The sequence below is a fragment of the Oxyura jamaicensis genome, chromosome 5, assembly GCF_011077185.1.
Source record: "Oxyura jamaicensis isolate SHBP4307 breed ruddy duck chromosome 5, BPBGC_Ojam_1.0, whole genome shotgun sequence".
NCBI lineage: Eukaryota > Metazoa > Chordata > Aves > Anseriformes > Anatidae > Oxyura > Oxyura jamaicensis.
In genome coordinates, this window is record NC_048897.1 from 55,775,601 (window position 1) to 55,793,374 (window position 17,774).

Here is a 17,774-nt window from a genome sequence, read left to right on the forward strand (position 1 = left end):
GGCTTCATAAGGTGAAGACGCTGCCCTGGCCGGCCCTGACAACCACCGTGAGGCACCAACCTCCTAGGTGCGGTCTGCCATCTGAGGAGGAGGCCCCGCCGCATCACCCTCGAGCTCACGGCCCGCTGTGCGAGTAGCAGGGCACAGCGAGTGCCACGAGCGCCCGGTGCCCCACGGTGCTCAGCACTCCGCCTTGCCCAGCTCCTGAGAAAATAACAGGGTGCACGCTCGGCAGCAGCGTGCCCCTAATACCGTACATCACTTAAATAGTAGTGGTTGGTTGTAGGCCTGGCCAGCCTCTGCAAACAGCATTCTTGACCCTAAATAGTCCTCAGCTGATGTGGGGCAAAGGAGGAATTACTGCTTGCCCGTGAAGTAGTTAGCCCCAACATAAATCCTTGGCTGCAGCTACAACTCCATGCTGCTCCACCTCTTGCCCAAAATAGCCAACTATTTTTTACTTACACAACCGCACGCAATCGTTATTTTTCACACAGAAATTAGGGGTGGAGGAAAAAAGGTGGGAGCCAATATTAGTAAATTATAGCTCTTCAGAGCTGCTCATCACGTTTTTGCTAATGTTACACATTTTAATCAAGCTCCTCTTCACACCTCTCCTAAAACAATCACCTTCCCACTGAATTATTTTACCCTAATTTTACCCTATCTTGGAGCTGTTTCAATTAATGGCTTCCTTGTGCTGAGTGCAAACTTCCTCATATTTAGGACCAAAAGGGCAACCTGCACGAGAGCTCCAGCTAGTGCCACTAAGAACTAAAGTGCTGATTCTCCTCATTCAGCCACCCATCCATAAGTCTTACTGGGGCCACTGAGGACTTTTTAGCTATCTACAACATACAGCAACGCCGCTTGGAGCGTATCAGCGAGTTTCAAAATCTCTGACAAAGACATCAGTAGTTAAACACAACTGTGTCTGAGAAGCTCTCACATCATTTTATTTTTGTCATCTGATAAATAGCAAACACATCCTTGTCCTAATTTTCTCTGGGCAGGTATTTTTGTGCCAGTAGGCAACTGAGGGGTTAACGCAGAAACTCCTGTTACACCTGTAAGTAACATGGCCTAGGGCTCCAAGGGGGGTGTTTTGTTTCACTGTACTTGAGTAACTTAGTCAAAGGCGGCCCGCATCTTTTAGATTCGTTTATAAAGTTCAGCATTGAAACACACACCTCCATGGGCTCTTTGTTCTTCCTCATTTCTATAATGTTGCCGAGGATAAGAAGTGCTTAGATGCTAGTGCTCAGAGAGGAAAAAAGAAACAGAAATTGTAGAAGAAGGTATTTCTAATAGATGTAAAACCAGTATGCAGCAAAAAGAGAAGATCTGAGGACAAACTCAGGCTAGAACCATTTGGCAGCACACCTACCGATGACACTTTGTGCTATTTTTGTTATAAAAATCCCAAGTGCAGACAGAGACAGAAAATGCTTTGGCTAGAATAATTTGTTTTACTCAAACTGCTATAAGCTACGTCATCAAAACATTTTGTATGGCCAGTGTGAGTTGTTTACATCACTTTATACATTGTTTACATCTGCCTGACTCTTAATGCTTGAATGAGCTTGAGCACAGAGTTCTGAACAAGGCTGTGCTACTGGAGCTGGCTAGAGCAGCAAAAACATAAAGACAAGGGCTGGAAAGGCAGGGCCACAGGGTTGTAATTCCATCCATCAGGCCCATCATTCAATCACTAACAACACAGGGGTGAAATTGCATGTAACAATGAAGCAACACTGCTAAAAGGACAAGAACTGGTCTCTTACTATTTTCTTGACCTCCTCTCCAGGCATCCAGTTAAATTCTCCTGCCGATCACTCTCCAGCAGCACTGGCATTGAATCTCTTATTGAGTAGATTAAGCACGCCCTGCAAAAAAAGTAGGTTTTCTTTGGTGAGTTGAATTAGCTCAGGAAGAAGTTTGGTGGATGTTTGGTGGATGTCAGAGCTAACAATGAGGAAGGCAGAGGTTTTTTTCCTCAGTCTAGTAGTTAGAGCTGCACAGACCTCGGCTTAGTTTTCTGGGTAGGAATTACAGAATCCAAACAACCCAGCAGCATGCCGCTTGGGAACACGCTGCTGTGACCACTGCAGGTAGTTGGGCTGCAGTCACCCAACCTGCAGAGCACGGGTAGCGAGTCCGTGACAAGGGAAGTGCCAAAGGGGAAGGTCCCACTCCCATTGTTGTTTGTTTTAGTGCTTTTAACCTTCCACACCGTGACCTCCATGCTATTACTTTCAAATTTAAAGCAAAGATTCACCTTGCTCTTCTTGCAACAACTGGAAGTTCAGTTGAGAAGCGCTGTGTTTCCTCAATTAAAAAAAAAAAAAAAATCAGTTTTCTTTAAGCAGGTTACGTTATTAGTCATTTGGAAAAAAATAAGCATGCATAGTGAAACATGAATTACAGCTGCTATTTCTACTTCATGTTTTCCACATCAGAATACTGCTTTCCTTGTCAAAATAGCTTTAATACAGGACTAATAAGAAAACAAGTGCATTTGGTCACTTGCTGTTTAACTTGCCTGGCTCCTCCATAAGATTTAAAAGATTTAAAACTGCCAAGGACAAAAGACGCTTTCCAAGGGCTAGTGGTGGTTTCTGAGGCTTTGTTCAAGGGGTATGCACATGCCGATGTTCATTTCGTGAAGACTTCACCTTTCCTTATGGGTCACCTAAAGTATGCTTGAGAAGTGACCCACATCTGTGGCTCTTACAAAGAAGAAAACCAGGCTGAACATGTTCTTCTGCTCACCTGCCTTTCTCATGGTACCTTCCCTAGCCCTTAATGCCCTCATGCACCACTCTGGCATTGCCATTTCAAGTTCTGCCAAGTGTTAAGCAACAGCGCTTGGTCTTGTGCGCAAAGATAATGCCAGGGCGACCACAGTAGTGGTAGCTCTTAGCAAACGTAGAAGGAATCTCTAAAATCTTTTTTGTTACCATGTAGATAAAAGCCTTGTATAATCTACTTGAGATCAACTGCCTCTTCTCACTTTGTAATAAATGGTTACCTCAGGAAAAATACAGAACAGCTAATTTTGTACAAGAACTTAGAGCTTCCCCCCCTAAAAGATTTGTCCAGGTGGAACCCTTATTTTTCACATCATCAAGGAAAGGCAGCATAACTACGCTATAGATGAGTGACATTGATGTATCAAGCAGCAGAAAATGCACAGAAGTGGAAAAAATATCAAGCATTTATGAAATGACACAAATGATTACTACTCCGGTTTAGGCCTTGCAGAGGTTGGCTGCAGGTTTTTTGTTTGTTTCGGTTTGGTTTTTGATGATTGCTTGTTTTTGACCTTCGTTTTCTTTTAAATTCCAAGAGCCACTGTTGTTGAAACAACCAAGGGGGACAACTCTGGTTAATAAAACTGGCACCTTGCCAACTGTCACAGATGATTTTGTCCAGGGAATGCTCTGAAATTCCACCGTGCTCATCTTACATCAAGAGGTGTAGATTTGACAAATGCTTCATCACAGTGTGCTAAGCTGCTTACGCTAAGTACACGTTCATACTTACGTACTTCTTAACCGTAAAAAGGTAGAATAATGCAGAATTCTATGAGGTAGCTTAAATGCCTTTACTGAATCATGTAAATAATGATGTATCGTGGTATTATCTTTCTCAGTCAATACTTTCATTTTCAATCTGTTGTTTTTTTTCTTGTAGGAGCTGCAGAAGTAGGTCATTCCTCATGCATACTTTAGAAGATCCACAAGGAAAGATGAGATCTTCATGAAATTTATTTACTTTATTACTTTAATTTGCTATTTTCAGGTAGTTATTAACCATTGTGGCATATGAGTGTCGTTCACGTAAGTATACACTATATCCACAGTTTTCTTCTCTGTCCAACAGCAAAAGAATTTGAAGAAGTTAATAAGACTAACAAATGTTAACTAAGTACAAAAATCTAATGTTTCTATTTTTCAGGCACTTGGCAAGGACAAATAGAATATTTAACAATACCTGAGTACTACACAACAAAACTGTGAGAATCCAAACACAGAAAGACATAATCCAAACCAGTCAATGAAAAATAATTACAGTTAGAATCGAACCAACAGAAACAATAGGAAATGTAGCTTTAACATTGCTGACATTACAACTTAAACTTAACTATGGCAGCCAAGCAGTAAAAACAACGTTACCAAATGAATATCAAAACATTGGATGAACGTATTTTTTCTAAAATTAAAAAACCATGAGATTCTTTCTCCTATGAAGGAGAAAAATAACTTTCTAAAAAAATATTTCAAACTAAAATTGTTATGGTGCAGTGATAATTTATAAACCTTGAATAAATATTGTACTTTTTACCGTTGTTTTGAAATGAGCATCACTTCTGCATCCCACACTTGTGCCATCCACTAATATTGCCAACCATTTCATTTCTACAGTTGAGTAATGGCTCCTATTTTTAGTGACTGCTACATTGCAAGATCAAGGGTTGCAGACGGATGAACACCACAAGTGTTCCAGCTGACCTCACTTTCCAGAATGCATCATTCCTGCAAATAAACGTCATTAAACATAAGTGGGCAGTCAAATTACTGAATTTAAACATAATCCTGCATTACTCAAGTGAGTAGTTGCTTATTAGTACCTCTATTTACTTCAGTAAACCACTTGAATAAGGATTTCTGGGGTTGTGCTTTTAGGACGTATTCCAAAGCCTTTTGAAGTAAATAGTCCGATTCATTGACTCCTAGCTGAGACTGACATTACATGGTGGCAAAGAGGAGAAGTTCGACCTTGACTGAGCACACCATGTTTCCCCCCAGAGGGCAGGGGTGAAGTCTCACCGAACCCTGGGGGGCAGGCACTGGACCACATGCAAGCCCACTTCACGACAACCCGGTGGTGGGCCCCGCCGCCTCGCTCCATCCTGCCTCAGCCTGCAAGCACCTGGGGACCAAGCCAGGGCCTCGCTCAGCAGCACCCAAAATCTGCCCACATTAAAAACAACCACACAACAACTAAAGCTACTGTTGCACTGGGGTAAGGTCCTGTTACTCATCTGTCTGTGGCACAAAACTTTCCTGAGGAGCAGTCCTATCTGAAACGACGTACGCAAGGCTTTCAACTGCTCACCAGCGGCCTCCTGCAGTTTAATACATCAGGAACTCAGCCATGTGATTTCGTACATTTCAAAAGCAGTTAGTTATCTTAGAGCCTTCCTTATTTTCCTCCCATGAGCCATCGTTCAAAGATTTTTTAACTGGTATTTTGTTAAAGATTTAAATTACCTGGTTAGAGACTTGCCTCCTGCAATGAACAACAGAAAAGACACGTTTTAATTACATGAGTTATGAAATGAGATCAAACCATTATAAGAAAAAAAAATTCCTTATTTAGCAAAGAATGTTTTCCCATTAATCTGTTTATTCTGAGATACAAGTGTTCTAATGATTTTTTCACGTTACAAAACTGATTTGCATTTTTTTATTATTTTTTCTGTTCCAAACCATTAACAGTCCAAGTCTGCTCCAAAAGAAAACGTGATGTTCAGCCGTAGTTTAATGGATTGTTTTGACCGAGTGAAACACACCGTGTCCACTCCTAGTAATGAGACACTTGGCAGAAAGTATCACATCCCTAGCACAATAGCAGCAGGCTGCCTTTACGGTCCACAGAGTACTGTAGCCTGTATGCAATATCGCTTTAAACAATAGAGGGGAAGATAAGGTAACACTGCTACGTAGCTAACCGCATGTGCAGTTGGCGCTGTGGTTATTTCAGCTTGTAATGTTTTATGTTTATAAGCATTTAAATTACAGGAAAAGGTTTATCAATATTTTTGTTTGATTTGTTTTTTTAACTTACTTAGTAAGATTTAGCTCATGTTATTTTCCGACTCAGATTACAGAGAATTTTGACTAAATAAAAAAATGTGTGAAGTATACTAAAATACCATCTTGAAGAAGGCTTGTGTACCCATGTAGCATTTTAATTACATTTAGGATGAAGGCAGTCAGGAAGTCAGTTTATTTTTCTGCCTTTATCGTGGTTTGATATAATTAGCACACTTATTGGAAGACAGAAGTACCCTAAATATATATGCTATGATGTTTCGAAGATGACAGAGCAGAAGTGGAAAGGAACATGGCAAATCTGTGCCTATAAATAAAAACATGGTCATAGACACATCACATTCAACATGAAAATGATCGGTGATGAGATACAACAGGTGAGAAAAATGAAGGGGCAGAGACTGCAAAGCATCAAATTATTACCACACCAGGCTGAGCACTGCTATATCATAACAATGATTCTACTGAATATATGTGCAAGCATTTTTATATTATCCTCAGAGCTTTGCAGCAGCAAATGAAAGCCCACATCATCAGTTTCAGATGCTACTTAATACAAACTGAAGCTCTCGAGAAAAACACAAAATTGGAAGTGCACGTAGAAATGTTTGTTTTGCCAGCACTGTGCTTGTGACTTATGAAGCACAGTTTATACAGCTCTAATACGTGCACGGAACTTCAAAACCATTTTCAGATTTATTTTTCCTTATAGAAACTGATTCTGTCTAGAATAAGGTAAAACCTACAGCTATTCTAGACAATTATTATTCAATGTATACATTTATCCTTTTCCTAGTTCGATAACAAAATGCACTTTTATAGACTTATTTTTCTATATGCAGTTTATAAAATGTTTTTAATATGCAGAAATACTTACCTAACACAACCAAACCTTTTAATTAAAAGTCTGCATTGTTTTTTTCAATTCAATTTCATAAACGCTAAATATTATTGTAGCACACACTCTGTCGTGCACGTAGCACCTTTAATAGCAAGCATTTTTATTCCGGATAATAACTCAAAATGTGTTAGAAGGGCATCCTGTGAGGAAGTCTTTCACATACTGTTCATGTTTCACAAAATACCTAAAAGCAACTCAAGGTTATAGCTAAAAGGCAAGTGTTAGGGCACAGACTGATATACTCAAACACTGAGGAATGAGAATAATGAAAAAAGCCACATTACTTAATCAACAGGGATGGGTTTTTCAGCTGACCTTTCTATATAGTAAAAGCCAATTAATTCACTGGGCACGTTTTAAGGCATTTCTTTTCAAGCCACAAGTACCTACTGTACAGGTCAGCCAGCTTTCCATCTGCTTTTATCTGCCTGCTTCTCACTAACACCTGGAAGGCAAAGAAAGTAGAGATTACAACAGGGGGAAAGGTCGAGAGGTGCTGGAAGCAGAGCAGCAGCCCCAAGCAGCAGGGAGCCGCTGCCTGGAAGAAGGCCCCAGCAGAGAGGAGCTGTGGTGCCCCAGCCCCACAGCCACTCCATGCACCTCACACAGCTACCCCTGACCTCTGGTTTTCTTGATAACATCCAAATTGCATGACTAACAACCTTCGCCCACAGCAGCGCTCACCATTAATCCCAACACCTCCGGGAGGGACTAGCAGCAGCAGGGCTGAGTCAGGTCTGGGCACAAACCTCAACATCTCACCATGGAGAAGAAGCTAATGGACAGTTACAGACAGCACAAACCATGCTGGCTAAATGAATTCCTGGTGCAGAGCCATTATGGTCAGTGAAGTTATTTCTAGGATGAATGTGGCTCCGGATGCTTATTGATTATTGAAGAAAATTTGCTCGCTGAATATTTTATCAAGTTTCTTACGCTTACAGCTGTGACGAACAATGCTGGAATAACAGTAAAAGTTCCATTTTCAGTCAAATGTCTCCCAGTGCTTTGTGTATATCTACTACATAAAACCCAATCAAAATCACAATGCAGAAATTAAATTACTAATTAACAGGACTTACTATGAATACGTGGAATAACAGCATGAATTTCAGTGGGCACAGTGACAGTAATGATAGCAGAGCAGTCCAATTTGTCGACCAGAATTTCATGGTCAGGAGTCACCTAAAATACAAAACAAAGCGATGGTTTTTGAATAATTTCTTACAGAGCTTGCTACCTAAGTATTAGATGAGACACAGATAGGTTCAGACAGAAAGGGGAATATACAAGGAAAAAGAAGACAACGTTGGCTAGCACTATAGGCAGAGTCTACCTGCATACCAGCTGCCTGCCTCAGGACACTTTTCCTGAAGGAAGAAGTTTGCCAGTTCCAGTGTTATTCATTAAGGCCGGGCTGCCAACACTTCCCCTCTCCCAAAAGACATAAAAGTGTGTATACTGCACAACCCCCTTGAAACAGAATACCAACCTCAGCAAAATCTTCACGAAGTACATTACTGACACTGGTGGGAAGGTTTTACTTGGATCTTTCCTTATTTCTTTCAGCACTGCTTACAATCATAGCAATCTATCCCCAAAGGCCAGTACCTTAAGAGTGAAATTTACAGGCTAAAGTGGAAAAAACCCTGAATTTGTAGTGTATTTCCATTCATCACTATATGCCATAAATATATGGATTTTTTTTTAATAGTCTGGCACGAGGACAGCTATTTACTTGTGAATTGAAAAGCAGTCTAAATATTTTTTAACATATGAAATGCAACCATCAAACATTCTTTACCATTTAAATGCATTTCTTCAACAGATGCAAATTCATCTATTATACTAGAAACTAATAACTCTTCCACAGCAGGGTGCGAGTTGCTCTTCATTCATATTTTATTAAACAGTTGTATCTGTTACATGTGTGAAAGATTGCCTCAGCTGCTTATATGAGGCTTTTAAGCCAGAGTGGTATTCCACTCAGATGATACTGAAGAGCACTAATTTAATTTAAGAATTACTTCTTTAACCTTCCCATGTTTCAATTTCAAGCTCAAAATATTATCTTTAATTAAAAATACAGTAGGAAATTGCCTAGTTATCTCGTTCTTCAACAGTGTATTTCTTACCACCAGGCATTTAAAACTAACTTAATCGATGTCTGCAGCCTTTGCACTAATTGGTGCTTAAAAATAAGGTGGTTAACTCACGTCCTTTAACTGATTTGCTTTGTATAGCTAAGGGAAAAAAAAAAAAAAAACAAACAAAAACAGCTCCTAGCTGTATTTCTGATCATGATGGAGTATCTGGATTGCAGTTAACGTGGTCATTTATCCTTTTCTCTTTCATTTCAGTATGGGTATGTTTCAACAGCAGCCTCAGAAATGCCTTCTGGATTAGCAAACTCAGTTCTGTCATTTCTAGCATCGATTGCGTTTACATTATTTACAATGATTTTACATTGACTTTTGTACCTTATCAGCATCCTTGCTAAGTGACTGTGGAGTCAAGCTTACTCACTGAAATATCTTTGGCAAGGCTCCTTTCTGTATAGTACTTTTAATTCACTTTCTTTCCAGAGCACAATTTTTACAGCTTGACATTTATTATACAACCAACAAGGTCGTAGGGCTTCAAAAGTGATTTATTTTTGAGACCTCTTTTTAACCTTCTAATTCAAGTCTTAATTTTGTAATTAGTTCAAGATGAGAAAATGAAATCTATTTTTCACTCTAATTCTAAGTGAATATTAGCTCAGAGCATTATTTTATCTAAGCTAGAGAGCATAGAGTTTTACAGTTTAAAGTAAGCTGTTCCAGAGAATATACCCAACGCTGCTTCAAAATCGTTAATTTCAGTCCACAGAAAATTCCCAACTTATTTCCATAAATCACAATGAGAAGCTCACTATTTTTTCCAGACATCTTAAAATGATTTGGTCTTTCTCTATAGTCCTATGTATACTTGTTTTACTTAGAGCTAACTGGTACCAGAAATTACCTAGTTAACACATCCCCAAAAAGGCTTGCTTTAGACATCCAAGAAAATACTCTTCCGAGACACATTAAGATGTGACAGAGCAGAAGTGACAGAGCTGCAGTATATTGGAAAAGAAAGACATAAATGCCACAGCTTAACTACATTACAACATGCTGACGTTATTATAAACGTCTACAAAAATCACCATACTTTTATGAATCCTTCCAATTGAGTTGAATCAGCCTTTCTTAGTGGAAAACCAGGTTTAAGCAGTGTTTCACAGAAAAGTAAATGTTGCAAAACTTGCTGAACCTAATCTAGGTTTTAATCTAAATAAAAACTCTGCTAATTTTTTATTCCGTACGGGAACCTTTCAGACATAACTCCACCCCTGGCACTGGGAATGTGCAAGTATTGCAAATTGTGTGCATGTTTTTTCACTTTTTGTTTTAAATAAAACACACAAAGCAAACAAAACGAAACCATGCAGTACGTGCCATCCCACAGCAGGAAGCTGCTAACTAACTGAAAATGCCTCACTACCAGTTTCTGACCAAGCAGTAGCAGAGGAAAACCATGGCTGCTGCCAATCAGGTATTCACCATATTGCTCAATTCTTTTAAATGCTTCTTAGCAGGATAGAAATGGCACCCACAGAGACAGTGGACCTGGGGAGCTGCACCCAGCCATCACCTAGAAGACAGAAAGGGAAGATACTCAACTCATGTGCGGGAGCCCAAGCTCATCTTTCTTATCCCAGCAGCAAGCTGGTATTATTTTGCCAAAGTCATACAGCCTTTTGAATGCTTTCCAAGCTGTCCCTTCCAGTCACGGAAGGAGAAAGGCACATGATGACAGATGTTTCCATCACCTGCAGGATTTCCTCTCGCGACGCCGCTCCAAGAAAGAGCCGAGGCACCCCCCGTGTGTCCACAGTAGCTGCGCTGTTGCTTTATGCTATCGACTGCCCAGCTACAGGGCAGGACTGAAAACCAGCCAAGGAATCAAAGAGAAACAATGGACAAGTAATGCAATTTTTTCCCATCAGTGAGCTTTATAGTAAATTCACTTCACAATTAAAGGAAATAATAGTGCTCTATAGTGGTCTGGCAGGAAGCACCAAATCACATGCATTATCAGCAAAGTTTTGATTTTCTGTGAATAAGAAGAGATGTTATTTAACCTTAGGGTGTTGGCTGCGCTAAAGGGCTGTAGAAATTTAGCACTGTTCAAATTAACCACATGTAATCATTTCCTGTCCCGCATGAAGAACACACTTCTGGGCTGCGTGATTCAGAGCCCTCCCTCCCGCACAGAGGTCGAGATCCTTCCTCTCTCTCGTCGTGCCGTGATTCTGATTTACTCTGGGAACAGGGGGCTTCGCAGCGCCGCTGCCATGGCTGCCTCCATGAGAGCAGAGAGGTGTGCCAGGGCACACGCTGTGCTCCCAGTCCGGGAGGCTGCTGGAAACGTCCCCAGGGGCTGGCAGGCGCGGGCAGACGGTGGTGCCTCTCCTCTCGCACAGAAACCAGCTCAGCTCCTGCCTGGCTTTCAGGCACAGGAGGCTGTAAGGGTAGCATTTAATTGCCTTCGTCTTCCACTTGTCTCCTACATCTAGGGTGCTGGTGTGTCTTTTCCTGCATGTTTTTCCAAAGGCGCGTGAAATTCACCTGATTCTCTATTCCAGAGCGCTGCATTCTCAGAGTTACTTTTCTGTTATAATTACATTTTACTTTCCTTTGGTCTAGAGACACGACAGCAGCTAACCCAATTCATTCTTACAGATCATATTAGGTGAATCATAGCTGAAAATAAGTTTCCTAGGTCATTCAAGGTGAAACAGAATTTCAGATCTAATGACTTCTTATAGGAGAAAAGATACTTAGATGACTACTGAAGGTTACTTGCAATAAATTGTAACTGATGTTGCACTGCAGAAGCAGTAGTAAAAACAAAGATACTGGTCTTCCAGTTTAAATGCTGCGCTGTGTTATCAAATACAAAGCCTTGCCCTGAAATGCACAGAGCATTGTCTAACACCAGGAAATCCCAGCACTGATGAAACTGATCACCACTCGCTGAAATGTTCAATTCCTCACAGGCCTTCTTGCATCTTTTTCTATTATTTTATTATTATAGTTTTGCTGAGCCATCTACCTACAATCCTAAAGTGCCCATTTGCTAGTTTCCGTGCCTCAGGGCTGTGGAGCCTTTGAATTTTTTTCTCCTGTATTTTTATATTCTCTAGTAATATAAGTTTTAGCGTTAGATAAGGAACACTAGTCAAACGACTTCAAGATATGTACTTTAAATTTTACAAGTTTATAACATATATTTTCCAAACAAAATCTAGAGTAGATTAACCCAGTAAATTATTTTGTGGTGATGGTACTACAAGAAACTAATTTTACAGAAATAAAAATCACAGTTTCACAGTGTAATGAAAAAGAAAGACAATTAAAGCTTGGCCAGAAATATCAACAACATATGCTTTTTATAAAGAGCATGCTGCAGGAACCGTCTCATCCCTATGAATAAGCATTTACTCATCCTTTTTAGCAGATACATATGCCTACTTGTCCCGCAATTTAACATTGAAGGCCAAATAAGATGACATAATTAATCATTTGCTGAACGAAATAGAAATTAACCATATGCAATGTTATTATTAAGAAGATTTTTCAGAGAATGCCAACATTAATTTGAATTGACTCCAGGTGTTATTCCGCTTGTTATCCGGAAGACTATGGCATCTACTCCGTAGTACTTCACTTTAACACAATAGGGTACAAGGCAAAACTGAAACCAGAACAATCAACTTCGACAGAAAGAAGACATTAATGGGAATAACCAATGACCAGAACTGTAGATCTAAGCAATGGCTAGTCAAACCTAAGAGGATTTACCTAATTAATCCCATGCTGCACAGCTATCCAGATTGCTTTTCAGCCCAATCCATATTGTAGCTAACCGTTAACTACTCTGAGCTTTCTAGAAATAAGCGATGCACCACGTAACAAGTTAAAAACTATTGCCTATTTATGAACTGGATTGAATTGGAAAAATAGCTCTTGAACTCCAAACTGTTTGGATTTTTTTTAAAGACATGAACCAAATGGTTACTTTAAAATTATTTGGACAGCAGCACTTGCCTTAGAATTGAACCTATCTTTTAAAGAAAAGTGGAAAAAAATGTATGTCTGCATAATTCATGTTTGGTTTTGAGTGCATCAAAGCAAACTTCCAGGCTAACAAAAAGTGCATTGTCAAAGAAACCCAAATGGTCACAGTTTAGAGGCTGCTCTAATTGATAAATTTAAAATATCTGACAAAGAGCTTCAGTATGTGGCAGGTGTGTGTCATGTATAGTTTTACTGTCTAAGTAAAGCAAACATATGAACAGATTAAAAAAAAAATAGATTAAGTGTTTTATAAGCTACTGCTAGCCTACACTAGCCAGCTGAAGGCTTTAAATAATTTAATCCCTTCAGCAACTGCCAGTCCCAACTGCACGACTGAAACAAGGTCTGAATTCAGTTTGATACCCAACAGGTGCAGTCTAATACTGCTTCCTTAATTCAGCTACTGATCTACGTTTATGCTTGCAGAGGACACCATATTCTTAAATTCACCATGGCATTAATTAAATTAGTCTAAGTGCTCTTGTTTTATCCCATCTTGTACTATCAAATTTACCTCAGACAGTACTCTGTTTCTCTCCCCTCCCTTCCAGAAATGCTCTTCATGCCAGATGGAAGACATAGTTCTTAAACTGCTTTTAAAATAGACTTTTCTTTGTATGTAACTTATATAAAAATACAAAATAAACAAAGCAAACCGAACAACATAAAATATTCAATACTGATATTAGTAGCTTGAATTTTAATATTTAGAAGTGGAAGGAGGCACATACAAATCTCATAGCAAACAGTCTGTAAAAGGCCTATCACCACTCGTACTCAGTCTGTTTGGATAATCCTGGCAATTTAAGTTGCCCCTGATACAAATAAGATATTCCTCATTTTGATATATATATTTTAACCAACATCTTCTGGTAACATAAACTAATGCATACTGCCAACAGTAAGAATTTACCAGAAAAAAAAAAAAAAGTTTAGAAGGCTGCACTTCTCTGAAGCTTCTAGTGATAGTATAGCGATGTTTGTTTTTCCCTACCCTTCCCTTTTAAGTCAGGAGCAGTTTTAACAAAAAGCAGGGAAATGCTGCCTAGTACCCTACTTCCCACAGAATTTTTAAGGCTAACCTGTATTTTTCTCCAGTCGCAGGACAATAGGAGAGGAAACTTCCCACTGCCCTACTTCCATTCTGGCAGTAACGCTGGAAGATGAGACAATTCAAGGCACGACTTCCTTTCCCTTTCTTGCAGCCTGGGGCATGTTCGTAGTTGGGATGAATTTTCTCTTAAACAATTAAGCATCATATTTGGCATATGCAAATGAGGAGATAGCATTACCTTTTAATGTAACCTTAATTCAAAAATTTTGCATGCTAAAACGTGAGCTGATGGAGAAACAAACCCAGCTCAGATAGCAGATCATAATTCAATGTCATTCAATCAATCCTATAGTATGCCATGCAGGCTTATGAAAATGCAAACAGATTAAATGAACAGTGAAACAAAATATTCTTTTAAATCCCAAGCTGCTCAAGATATTAGTAGCTAACTAAAAATGCAAATACTCTCATCCTTAATAAAGGTAACTACAATGAAAAAAAAAATGACCTTTGGACCACCAGCACAAATCGGAATTTCCAGTAATTCCATCAGCACATGGACAAACAATAGTCTGAAGTGTATTAAAAGAATCTTTGAAATCAGACAGAATATGATTATTTTCAGTTTTGCATATTCAGAAAATAACTTTTTAATTATTAACCAACAACTGTTCTTCCGATTTTGTGAATTAATTTGTATACTCTCCACATATTCGCTATTTTAAAACTGAATGTATTAGATTTTAACGTTAAGATGAATGATGAAACAAAATATAATGTAACAGTTTTATTATTATTATTTACCATTAGCACTTGTTCTTTAAAGCACTAAACAATTGAGTTTTTGGAGCAGAGAGGTATATTCACTTCTAACAATATGTTTTTTCCTGGAGTTTAAAACTCAGGTTTAAAACCACCTATTCCAGGATCACGACTTATCAAAGGAGGAAGAGTCAGGAGAAGAGAAAGGACCAGAAAACGTGCAGAAGACACATTGTGGGAAGGCTCAGTCGGTGATAATATTGAACAAAGCCTAGAATAAAAACTTTAATTCAGAAACACCTATATATACATCAGATAGCTTACAAAAGTTAGGGAGTCGTTTAGCCCTGTAAAAATGTATTTACATGAATGACTCTTAATCACATGAGTAATCGCTGCATAAGAAATCCCAGTATAATCTAGGGACAAGAATTTGCAGAATCAGAACCTTAAGTAGTTAATGTACATGGTGCCAGGCTTGTGAAAACTACCCAGATAAATAAACTAAAACAACCACAATTGTGGCTGTTAACAATTTAAGCCAAACACCCAAACCGTCTCAAAATAATAAATAATGGGTTAGTTCAAATTCCAGGCTTTGTGTTTTTGAAGTTCACTTCTTCGTTCTCTTTTCTAAAAATGTTACTCAAATAGAAATGAAACTGAACTTACCAACTATTTTTCAAGAAGAGCAAGATTTAGAAAAAATAACAACTGTTATGAAACTTAGAAGAAAATCTCACGACCTGCCTGCTGCCTGTCATCAAAAGTCATTGCAGCCTCCCTCTCCCATATCTCATGGAAGCCTGAAGTGGGGGATAGTCATCTAGGCCTACCTGCCCATCTGCCTTCTGACAATGCTTGTCTTCAGGTGTATATAGCAGGCAAAATTAATATTCTTTCCTGCTTGCTATGTGTGAAGGGTACACAAAAATCACGTTAGCTCTTCTATCACCTCGTGCACTTGCACAGTCTGGTCTCTCACCAAAAGCAGCATTCCAACTCCATTTTTCTCTCTCTGTTAAGCTGTTTTATTCTGCTGTAGATCTGTCTCCAGAAGAGCACTCATACAAGACAGAAAACAACATTACTTGCTAGAGGCAGACATGATCCCAACAGACACAGCATAAATTTTCCTCCAAATTCCACCACTGTACTGTACAGTATTACTGACTTGCCCTGTTCCTGCTATTCTGGTCCTAGGAAAACTCACAGAGAAGCTGCCAAACTACCATGGTACAGCGATGTGGACAAATGTTCCAAGTAGTTTCCATGCATGCTGCTTTGCTATATTGTAAAATATAAATATCCTTTTGTTGTAACAGGATTATTTCTGAAAGCCGTTGACTTGCCATCTAATCCAGAATCGTTTAGTAAAAGTAAAATACTTTGCCCTTCATCTTTCCATGGACGAGCAACAATTGGACTATGTTCAGACCTGGAAGAAATCACAGCCTGAGAAGAGTCAGAGCAATTTAAGATTGCACTGGTGGGAATGCCTAGCCCACTGTTGTACTGTGCCTTCCTTGAGACCATTTGTCAGCATCTTGGGCTGTAAAAATTTCTAGGGGAGCAGACAAGACTTCTCTAGAGATTCCCGATCTCATGACAGATATTTTGCCACAAACTAAAGGGTGGCTCTAAATTGGGAAATAATACTCTTTGCTTTTGTATAGCAACTTTTTTCTAAGCCTGCGAACAATTTTGCAAATACACACCCATGTATTTTAGTAGACAGAATTTGTCAGAGGAGCACAGGGTAGAGAAATCCAGCCCTGTCCTACTTGTGTCAATGTGAACTTGATCGCTAGTCCTTTGAAACCAATGGTGAAGTCCCAATTGTCCACTACAGCTCTGTAAAATACTACTTAGAAATAAATTATTAGCCTTCGTTTAGGGAGACTGCAAATAAGATTAGTAAATCAGTGCCTATTCTCTTCAGTTTCTCAAACTACACTCAGTCACTTCAGCCCAACTGTCTTCCTGTAGTGAAATAAATGACAGGACTAATGTTTGTCACACGCCGTTTCTTGTTTTTACCCCCTCCAGAGGAGGGAAGGTAATGTTGATACCTATTGCACTTGGGAGAGAAAGCAGTTTTCTGTTAGTTCTTCATTACTGTGAGACGTAATTCCAGCGGCAAGCAGCAGCCCCCCTTGTTGTCAAGTGACTGTAAGTGACACTCAGTAAGGGATACACAGAGCATTAGTAGTGGTCTGTATCCAGCATGCATTACGGCAGCAAAAGGTATTGCACCAAAGATTAACCTGAGCTGTACGACTTCATGTATTAACATGGCCCTGGGGCCTGAAGCTCTGTTCAGAGCCACGAGGCAGAACACCCAGGATATATATTTGCTCATCACGCTTTCTTAGGGAAAGAAGTATCATCGATTGCATGAGCTAACCCTTCCCACAAAAACCCTTCCAGTTCCCTCACACAGCTCACCAGATAGCTACTACATACCTCACTCCCAGCAGCTGACTGGTATAGCACCCGCTCTGTGTGTACATACGCGATCACCGAATCCTTCCTGAAACCCATCACGTAGCGGCTGCGTGGTGCTCTGCTGTCAGCCCAGCCGAGCCTCCACGCAGCAAGCAGCAAAGCCCTGCAAAAGGCCTAGCCCTGACAGAAGATTCTTCTGAAAGAAGGAAGGCTTGGTCACTTGCAAAGTGAGGCAGAGGAATCTTCAAATTCTTAAAGTGTAATTGCACAGGTATCTACCATTTAGAACTGTTATCCCCCCCCGGACACACACACACAATTTTTCCACTGAAGCTCTCTCATCTTTCTTCTTCAGCATTTGTATCCAATTCTATTTCTAGTTTTGTGTGTAGGGTTTTAATCATCATCTACTTTGGGGCATTAAACGATTCTGAATCATCCCACCTTCTGGGAGATTAGTAAATCCAGTGATTACCAACAAAAATGCTGCTGAATGCCCATTAACCATGTTAATTATTCAATTAAAAAACATGCTGGAGTCATCAGCAGGATATTTCCATTTAATGGTTGAATAGAATAAGAAAGTCTTTCAGAATCACTCT

At 39.6% G+C, this 17,774-nt stretch overlaps 1 long non-coding RNA gene across 1 annotated transcript; it reads right to left on the reverse strand.

The window, feature by feature from the left end:
* Positions 1-5,132: 5,132 nt before the first annotated feature.
* Positions 5,133-7,926, reverse strand: LOC118168628. The gene is made up of 3 exons (XR_004751695.1): positions 7,824-7,926; positions 7,057-7,186; positions 5,133-5,295 (listed from the first exon to the last, which is right to left on the reverse strand). It is a non-coding gene; the product is annotated as an uncharacterized LOC118168628 (long non-coding RNA).
* Between the last annotated feature and the right edge of the window lie 9,848 nt (positions 7,927-17,774).